Source organism: Bidens hawaiensis, unplaced genomic scaffold (assembly GCF_021521415.1).
Source record: "Bidens hawaiensis isolate Kalapana, Puna unplaced genomic scaffold, B.hawaiensis_p1.1 tig00061225_1, whole genome shotgun sequence".
Taxonomy (NCBI): domain Eukaryota; kingdom Viridiplantae; phylum Streptophyta; class Magnoliopsida; order Asterales; family Asteraceae; genus Bidens; species Bidens hawaiensis.
This window is the reverse complement of record NW_027506483.1, coordinates 1-10,229: the sequence shown is the minus strand read 5'-3', so window position 1 is coordinate 10,229 and position 10,229 is coordinate 1. Positions and strand designations below refer to the sequence as shown.

The 10,229-nt window shown below is 41.2% G+C and overlaps 1 pseudogene; it reads left to right on the top strand.

Annotated features, from left to right (window-relative positions):
- The first annotated feature begins 489 nt into the window (after window positions 1–489).
- LOC143617976 (2-methylpropanoate--CoA ligase CCL4 pseudogene) lies at window positions 490–2,139 on the top strand (annotated as a pseudogene).
- The last annotated feature ends 8,090 nt before the right edge of the window (window positions 2,140–10,229 follow it).

Genomic DNA, 10,229 nt, shown 5'->3' with positions numbered 1-10,229 from the left:
TCGAGTTTAGCATTTTGAAGGTGTCGCAGGGGCTGCTGTTGAGGATTCAAAATAGAAAAAACTTTATAGAATAGTAGCGAAGTTTGCAAACTGTACTTCAAAGGTGTATCCTATACCCAATGAATAATTATCTGACAAATACCCAACATGCAATAGATAGGATATAAAACACAATTTTACATCGAGGTATAAGACTAAGTTACCAATATTAAGTCGACCTTGCCCGTTCATTACCATCCCTAGAGGTTAACCACGTTTTTCTTTAATTTAATATTTTAAATCCGATAATTCGTATTCATTTTTACACGGTACTATTTTTATTTATTTATCTTCTTCTTCTAACGACGAATACTGCACAATGTTTTGCAACTCCCACGTGACACTCACTAGACGTGTTTCACTTTTTTTCCTACATCAAAACGTAACGGATGCCTTTACAAGACATAATACACGTGGTGCTTGCAGTTTTGCTGAATCTGACTTCATATTCTCAAACTACATGCACCTTGCCGGAACACTCGCCGGGAAACATTAACCGATGGATCAGGTCCGCCCAACACCACCCAATTCCACCCCTCTCACTCCCCTCACCTTCCTCGACCGATGCGCAACCGTCTACGGCGACTGTCCTTCCATCATCTACAACCACACCACCTACACGTGGACCCAAACTCGCCGGAGATGTATTCAACTCGCTTCCTCAATCTCTAAACTCGGAATCAAAACACAACAAGTGGTTTCCGTAATCGGCCCGAATATACCCGCAATGTATGAGCTCTACTTCGCCATACCCTTCGCTGGAGCTGTCATCAATTCGATTAACACTCGAGTCGACGCCCGCACGGTTTCGGTTATTCTGCGTCACAGCGAATCCAAGCTCGTGTTTGTTGATTATCAATCGGTTGCTCTCGTACTCGATGCGGTTTCGATGTTTCCATCCAATGCGGATAAACCCGAGCTGGTGTTAATTACCGATGACGGACCTCGGGTCGAATCAATGGTACGTTTTCGGGTTAGACCCAAATCCGAATGGGATCCGATTACGTTAAACTACACTTCCGGAACGACGTCGTCTCCGAAAGGAGTGGTTCATTGTCACCGTGGCATGTTTATTATGGCTATTGATTCTTTGATCGAGTGGTCCGTACCGAAACAACCGGTTTATTTATGGACTCTCCCGATGTTCCACGCGAACGGGTGGAGTTACACGTGGGGCACGGCAGTGGTGGGCGCCCTCAATATCTGCTTACGCAGATTTGACGGTGCCTCGGTGTATGACGCATTAATAAACATGGCGTCACACACGTGTGTGCGGCTCCGGTTGTTCTCAACATGTTGTGGAACGCACCAGATGTAACGCGGTTATCGAAACTGGTTAAGATTATGACGGCTGGGGCTCCGCCTCCAGCCGCGGTGTTGGCTCGTGCCGAGTCGATCGGGTTTGAAATCAGTCACGGGTATGGGATGACGGAAACGGGCGGGTTGGTTGTCACGTGCGTGTGGAAGCGGATGTGGGACCGGTTGCCCACGACCGATAGAGCTAGGTTAAAAGCGTGACAAGGGGTTAGAACGGTCGGGTTTACGGAAATTGATGTGGTGGACCCCGAGTCGGGAGTTAGTGTGACTCGGGACGGGTTGACTCTCGGGGAGGTGGTGTTACGGGGTACGTCGCTTATGTTGGGTTATTTTAAAGATCCGGAGGAAACCGCGAAAACAATGAGGGAAAACGGGTGGTTCTACACCGGGGACGTGGCGGTGATGCACCCCGACGGGTATTTGGAGATCAAGGACCGGTCGAAAGATGTGATTATTAGTGGCGGTGAGAATTTGAGTAGTGTGGAGGTGGAGTCGGTTTTGTACACGCATCCTGCGGTGAATGAGGCTGCGGTTGTGGCAAGGGAGGATGAGTTTTGGGGGGAAACACCGTGCGCGTTTGTGAGTTTGAAGATGGAGATGGGGGGGAAGGTGACGGAAAAGGAGATCGTGGAGTATTGTAGAGGTAAGTTACCGGGATACATGGTGCCGAAAACGGTGGTGTTTAAAGAAGAGTTGCCGAAAACATCAACTGGGAAGATTCAGAAGTTTGCACTTCGTGAAGTGGCTAAGGCAATGGGACCATTGAGGAAGAGTCGCATGTAACGTTTTAAACTTGGGATGAAATGGCTTGTATTATGAATTGTTCTTGTATTCTTGAACTACAGTCAATTTCTTATTCGCTTAATGAATATTGCATTAAAATCAGAACACAACAAAGGTTTACCTTACCCGTCTAACATAAAGCATGGCCCAAGATTTATCTTACCCGTTTGACCCGTTTGAGATAAAACACACCCCCAAGTTTATTTGACAACACAACCAAAAGTTTATTTAAACAGCTTGGGATAAATTATAATCCAAAGTTTATTTAACCTGTTTGAGATGAAAACATAACTCAAAGTATATTTGACCCGTTTTTAGATAAATACACGACCGAGAGTGCATATATGTAATAGCAAATGGGCTGGTATATGTAGTAAAGTGCAGGTACTTTATTGTTAGTATATGAATACATGAATCTAATTTAATCAAAAGGTTGATTGTACCGTTTAGTTAATTGGTAATTGCCAAGTGAATGAATCATCCTAAACATTTATGCACACCTTAAACATACTTTTCCCACGGCAACGCAGAGGTACTTTGACTAGTTTTTATTAAGATGTAACCATTCAACATCAAGTAATTGTCACATTATAAGTTGTAACAACAAAAATAGAATATGGTAAGATGAGAAAGCTTCATCCAAACGCTTGTTGGCTTGTAGCTGCCAAACCCTTTATTTAGCTCTAGTTTGGATTAAATTTAACACTTTAAAGCCGACCTTTTATGGCAACTCCCATATTTTTAGCAATTTCTCTAAGCAGATGCTTCTGAATCTTACCCGTAGACGTCTTCGGCAAATCCTCCTTAAAAACAACCGATTTCGGCACCATGAATCCCGGCAACTTACTCTTACAAAACTCCATTATTGTAACACCCCGGCTTTAAGCGGAATACGCCCGAGTGTAACGTACAGATCATTCATAAGCTCGTAACGCTATTAAAGCGACATTGATTATAAATAATTCATTTCATATCATCAAAGGCACACACATTATTCATAAATAAAAATAAAAGATAACACTTCATCGAAAAGTAAACAAGTTTTTTATTTCAAATATCCTAAGGCAAACTAATGATCTTCGTCCTTTGCACACCATCGATTCAACCTGTAACACGATGAAAATAATATATTTTGTCAACAATTAAGTTGGTGAGTTTTCATAAGTTTTTGTGTATACATATATATAGGAAACTCGCGATTCAACAATCATAATACAATAATTATTCAAGCGTAAAGTAAATGAAAGCAAGTAATGTCGTCCTCCCGTTCATTTAGCCGAAGCCGTTGAAGTCGGGGAAATGAGAACCACCTTATGTAAACAACCGGAGTCGTAACGTTAGACGGCGCGGGTACGTCCCGTTGGACCCTCCCACTATGTGTATGCGTTTGCATTTTCGTAACTTCCACCATAAAAAAAACAATAAGCACATTGCAAGCAAGCTCACGTATTGTGACACCCGGTAAATTCCCAACCCCTTAAACTAAGTAATCAACCTAATAATTAGGTGATTGTGAATATTAAGCGCGCCATATTGTCAGCGCGTACATTTGTTATGTGCGCCCTGCGCGAGCGCGCCATATTAGTCAGCGCGTGCATTTGTTATGTGCGCCCTGCGCGAGCGCGCCATGTTAGTCAGCGCGTGCAGTTGTTACATGCAACCTGCGCGAGCGCACCATGTTAAGAACCAGCGTGAGCATGTGTTATATGCGCCATGCGTGAATATTTTGGCTTTATGTTTTCATGTAACTTAACGTTATGTTGTCTATGGGTTGACCATCCCGCATGATGCTAAGGCGGGTGCATCCTAAATCGTTTATGCGCGTGCGGAAGGGAACTAACCTCCCCGCATGGCGGGAACATTGAGAGCTAGTTTGTCTGAAGCTCCAAGATGGAATTGACTTCAACATGACTGATCACTATGTTGAAATACCAAGACCCCCTGGAGAATCTACAAATGAAACTCAATGTCCCTAACTGCGAGAAGGTTACGCACCTACCCGCAGCAAAGAAATGTCCTTCACGCAGAAAGCTATGCGCACAAAGTGGTGCGCACAGAACACTTAGTCTATTCTCCAGACATAAGGAGATTACTCCCGCCCAAAAGGAAACAGTAGCGTGTTTCAGAGATTTTCCACTTTTTACTGTACACTGACAAAAGTACCTGAAAAAGCACACTGTAACACGAAAAGTCAACTGTCAGCCACCCTATTCTCACCAACCCCAGACCTGCATGTCCTGTCCAAATCAAATCAAGATCTTTTATCCACTCCTCCACTTTTAAGTAAACAATAAACAATAATAATTTCCATACTTTATCATCATTACACCTAGATATGAAAAGATTTCAATCCCCTAAAGCAAGGGATTGTGTTCCCTTGAGTTTGCCTATAAATTTGTAACCTAAATTATCACCCAAAACACACTTCAAAGAACTACAAACTTGCACTAATCCTCTCCCAAGCATCCGTAGTTTCCAGCTCCGATCCTGTTACTAGACCTTCGATTCCGAGGCCAACACCAAGAAAACCCGAATCTCGATTTAATCCCTTAACAAGAACCTCAGGTGAGTCTCACAGCCCCTATTTTCACTATTTTCACTATTTTAAACTGTTTTCGGGGCGAGGGACACGTACCTAAATAATGTTTTATCATGGTATACTTACAAGCTATGCAAGCGATTATGTGTTTAAATTATATTTCATGATGAGCAATGCGAACGGTTATCTAAGGTTTTCGATGTATGTGCGCTAGAACTCAAGTAAGTGATCACTTTACCATTGGAACTCTAAGGGTAGGGACTGCTGGTTTGATCCACCCACTCGTAGGGGTCGCACCTCTTTGCATGGACGAGTGCCTAGTATGGTCATGGGGCAGTACTATGGGTTTGAGCCCGCTCGTAGGGGTCGCGCCTCTTTGCATGGACGAGCGCCTTGTTTTCCGGCACAACGTCCGCGCGTAACCCGCGGGACGGAATTATTGATTTGCTCGTAGTGGCAGCGCCACTTTGCATGGACGAGCACATTTTCCTGAAACGTTCGCGCGTAACCCGCGGGACGGCATTACTTATTTTAGCTCGTAGTGGCAGCGCCACTTTGCATAGACGAGCATAGTTCCCAGAAATGTTCGCGCGTAACCCGCGGAACGATTTTATCAGAATATGTTGATATAACTATGTTTTACCAAGCTTGTGCTTTAATGATGCTACCAGAATTATGTTTCAGAATGATTATGATGCAATACGATTTATCAAGTTGCAAAAACTTGTGAACTCACTCAGTTTATACTGATTCAAATGTTTTTACGTGTCTTTCAGGAGATAATTAGGTAGCGCATGGAGTCACACTTAGAGCACCTCACGCTGAACATCTAAACTAGCTTTTTGGAAGATTTTAGTTCTATCCCTTCGATGCGCGTGGTTGTTCCCGCCGCGCAAGGGGATATGGCTTGGAAATCTTCAACAGTTTTATACTTGGATGTTTTTATGTAATTTTTAAACAATGTAATGTATTGTATTAAACAATTCATGCGCAATGAAAATCTTTGAATGTTTGCAATGGCCCGTGCTTAATTATCAATCCCCACTCGCGCGCGCCCGGCTGTTTCCGCCGCTCAGGGCCGGGTGTGACACGTATAATCATAAACAATATGCACGAATAATATTAACATGTACGATATAAGTGAATCGGTTTGTAAACAATCACATAACTAACGAAAGAAAAACTTGTAACGTGCTACCCCCAAAATATTTTAAAACGTTAAAATGGGGTTATGAAAAACTCACATGGAATAAGGAATAAGTGATGTTCGGTTTATTTGTACATATTTATTTGGGTTAACGTAATTGTTTTACTCGTTTATTTTAGGAACTTTGTACTTCATACATGTTTATTGTATTTCAGGTCACAGGTACTTAACGCGCTTAATTTGAACCTGTATGAGCATGGAATGAAGACCCGGGATGTCCAGCACGCTTACCGAGGCAATTAAGCGAAGTTGCTGAGAAAAGAGGCCCATCGCGTAGCGCGATGGGTGTTGAAGGTGGGGCATCGCGCTACGCGATGCCCTGTAATTTAGACTGCATTGACTTTTGGTCCATCGCGTAGCGCGATGGACCAGGAGATGAGGCCATCGCGCTACGCGATGGTCCCCATAATCGTGAAAGTTAGGGTTTTATTATATAACACATTTGGACGACCCGAGACGCCATTCTTCACCTTCCAGGTGATTTCCAGAGCAGAAGAGCAAGTCCCGATCATCCCCAATCGTCTCTAAGTGTCCTACATGGCCTACCTGATCATAACCGAGGCCCGAGAGATGCCGATGTGCGGCTAGTTTCTTCGAGTCATACCCGGGATGTAGAGTATTGTATGTTTCAGTTTTTCTCATGTATTTATGTAACATCCTAAAATTTATAATGTTGAATAAAGAAATTTACGTTTTGTGATTTCGCGTTATTAATTAATTAATATCGAGTAAAGAACGGATCATGGACTTAGATTAATTGAGATGGGTTAAATGAGAATGGGCCTTAGGTCCATGGGCTTTAAGAGATATAAATATCCTCTAAACCCTAAACCATCATTCATTTCCATCTTATTCTCTAACACACTCCAAAACACACACGACCCGAACCAAGATCCAAAGACGAGGACCCGAGCTTGTTGGTTCTAGATCGTCGTGACGAACCAAAGCAGCAAGACCAGCTCGTGTTCGTAGTTCGACTCATTTACGGTACGTTTATATCGAGAACTTGTTCGTTTAGGTTTGGATTAGTATAGAAATGATAGATCTGTGTTTGTATGGTAAAAACGAATCCAACAAAGCTAAACTTACTGAAAATGGTTATGATTTGATGGGTTAATCGATTGATAAAAGAACCCGTAACCTATATGCCTAAATCGCACCCTTTAAACATCGATGTTAGGTCGATTTGATGGTTGGGGTTTGTAGGCGCTGGTCAGACGATTCCGTGGATACCTAAATCGAGTTATTTGGTTAAGAAACGAAGATGATTAAGGGATTTAAGAACGAACAGTACCGCAGCTGGACAACTTCGCCTGCAAGCTAAGTTCGCCTGATGAACTTCGCCTGCAAAGCTAAGTTCGCCTGATGACAACTTCGCCTAAAGCTAAGTTCGCCTGATGACCACTTCGCCTAAAGCTAAGTTCGCCTAAGGTTAACTTCGCCTAAAGCTAAGTTCGCCTGATGACAACTTCGCCTAAAGCTAAGTTCGCCTAAGGTTTAACTTCGCCTAAAGCTAAGTTCGCCTAAGGTTTAACTTCGCCTAAAGTCAAGTTCGATTAGAAAATAAATTAAAAACCTAATGAAAAATGTGTTAAGACAGTTAATGTAAGTAAAATTTTTCTAAGCTGACCTGGCAGCTCGACCCCAGCCAGGGGCTCTGCCCCTTGGACCCTGCTAGGGGCTGCCGCCCCTAGACCCCGCTGCCAGGGGCGCTGCCCCCGGACCCCCGTTCGTTGTGGGTCATATAAAGATAGAAATACAATATGAGTAGTGATAGTTAATTGATATGTATACTTGTTATACAGTCAGCCGTGCACAACTGAAGAAAGGGATTACGATTAACGGTGAACGTAACCGTGTTCAGGTGAGTTTCTAGCCCCAATTATGTGTTATGTTTTCGGGGCTGTGTGCATACTCGATATGTTTGTTAATACGCTTATCCTAAGAGATAAGTGTATGCCTTATGTGAATGATGTGATATGTATGAATGATGGCTTGACGGTACGTGAACGATCTTCGGATATTGCACGTACTGTCAGGTTGTAACGCTAAGTATAGTGTAAGTATGATATGTATGCTTATGTGTATGAATGTGATAAAGTTAACAAAAGAAGGAAAGGGTGGTTGTATGGTAACGAAGAGGGAATCGAACCCTACTAATATTCGAGAACTAGGGAACAGAACCCTACTAATATTCGAGGAAAGAGGGTATCGAGCCCTAATAATACTCGAGGAAGGAGGGTACCGAGCCCTAATAATACTCGAGGAAGGAGGGTACCGAGCCCTAATAATACTCGAGGAAGAGGGTACCGAGCCCTAATAATACTCGAGGAAGGTAGGGCGTAATGCTCTTTATAACGTAAGATATGAAAGTAAGTTAATACAAAGAAAGTATGAAAGTATGAATGAAAGAAAATAAGTTTTTGTGTATTGTATAGTGTGTGATTAACTAGAACTCACTCAGCGTAGCTGACTTTTAGTATGCACCGCAGGTGAGTAGGATGAGGCAGCTCGCTTGAGGAGACACATGGCACTGAATAAGAGGCTGGCATTGGAAGACCCAAGACGTTTAAGTTTAATGTTTCGTTTATTTTGAAAGACAAAATGATGTTTTAAGACAAGACGTGTTTTTTTATGAAATGTTTTATGAAAGCTTTTATATTCCGCGAATGTTTTAAATAACTCTGATATTTAGAACTGCGTTTATGAGTAAATCCAACACGAAAGTAGGGCTATCGGCAACGGGGCCTTACAATATAGAACGAATTGATTGTAATGATCTTTGATTAATCTATGAGTATTGATGTCTACTATTATTGTGCACTCAGTCGGTTTAGGTTTATTTCGATCGGAACGATTAGTGTGCCAGTTGCTATGATAATTGCTTGTAGGATTGTTTTGACTAGTTGAATGTGATGAAGCATACGCTTTCCCTTAGTTGAGTCACATTGGCTGGGACTGTTTGATAACCAGTGTCGTGTGTTAGTAAGCGTGGATGTCTAAGGTTTATCTAGTTAGTCAATCGGTATTGATCAGTGATTGTTAATCTGTTAAGTTGCATGAGTTTGCTGTTAGGTTAATTACTTGGATTCCCGGGTGTGATTTGTCTTTGTTAATTGATTGAATACGTGATTACTTGGTTGCTTATTATAACATATAAACCGTTTGCTAGTGTGATCAGCACTTTAATTGAATTACTTCATAAGTTTAGGAATTGATTTCACTTCACACTGACCACATACTCCTGGTGGATACGATACCTGACTTACCATAGCTGCTTAGGTTAATTATGTTTTTGCATGACTCAAACGACGGTCATCAATAAGGTACGAGAAGACGGTAAAGGTTAGAGCAAACTAGTTGGTCCCGCGATAATTCCCGACAATTTGTCCTAATTATTTAAGTGTAAATGAAATAATTACTTAACGAAACTAAATGAACAAGACACATAGAGATGGGTTTGCAACGGATTTGGGGTCGTTAACGTATTGGTTATGTTTTATAGATTTTTGATAAAGGTGTCATCAAATTCTATTAATTTTAACGAAGGGTTATATTTGTTCTATTAAAGAAAAACATTTACAATATAAATACCGTCGTATCTATGAAGACGTTTTAGGTGCTAGTTTAACGAAGTTCCATTTAAAAGGATAAGACACACATTTATTATTATTATTATTATTATTATTATTATTATTATTGTTTAGGTAAAAATAAATATATATAAATATAAAAGATTATACATGTTTATATATTTAAATATATGAATTTGAAATTTTATTTAGAAGTTTATCGGGGTTCGGTTTGCTTAAACGAGTATAACAATATAGTTTTAAATGTAAATATAGTTTTTATATTAATTAAACCAAATAATGATAAAATAAAAATAAAACAAAAACGGACAAAGGGAGGGTCGAACCTGCGCCCCTGGCCGGGGTCTCGTGTTTAAAGTGATATGCACTGGCCATCTGTGCCAATGTCTAATTTGTTAATACAAACAGAAACAAATATATATAACCAGATATGCAAACAAACCCCCAAATCATATAAACCCTAATTTGAAATCGGATCTTATACCCTCTGTCAATCAAAATTGACAGAGGGGTTTTGAAGAGGGTTAAATCGCGATCATAATGCCGTTAAAATTACCTGAAATGGTTACAGATTGTATGAGAACGGCGAGTTAGGGTTTCGGCTTGATGAAGAACTTAAACGTGGTCAAGAACTATAACAATTGATGCAATTAGAATAGGTTTTGTTTCGTGATAGTGAGACAATGGTGTGGAGTATCGTTAATTGGATTTTAGGCTCGTATTTATAGGCTAACAAGATCAAAACTGATCC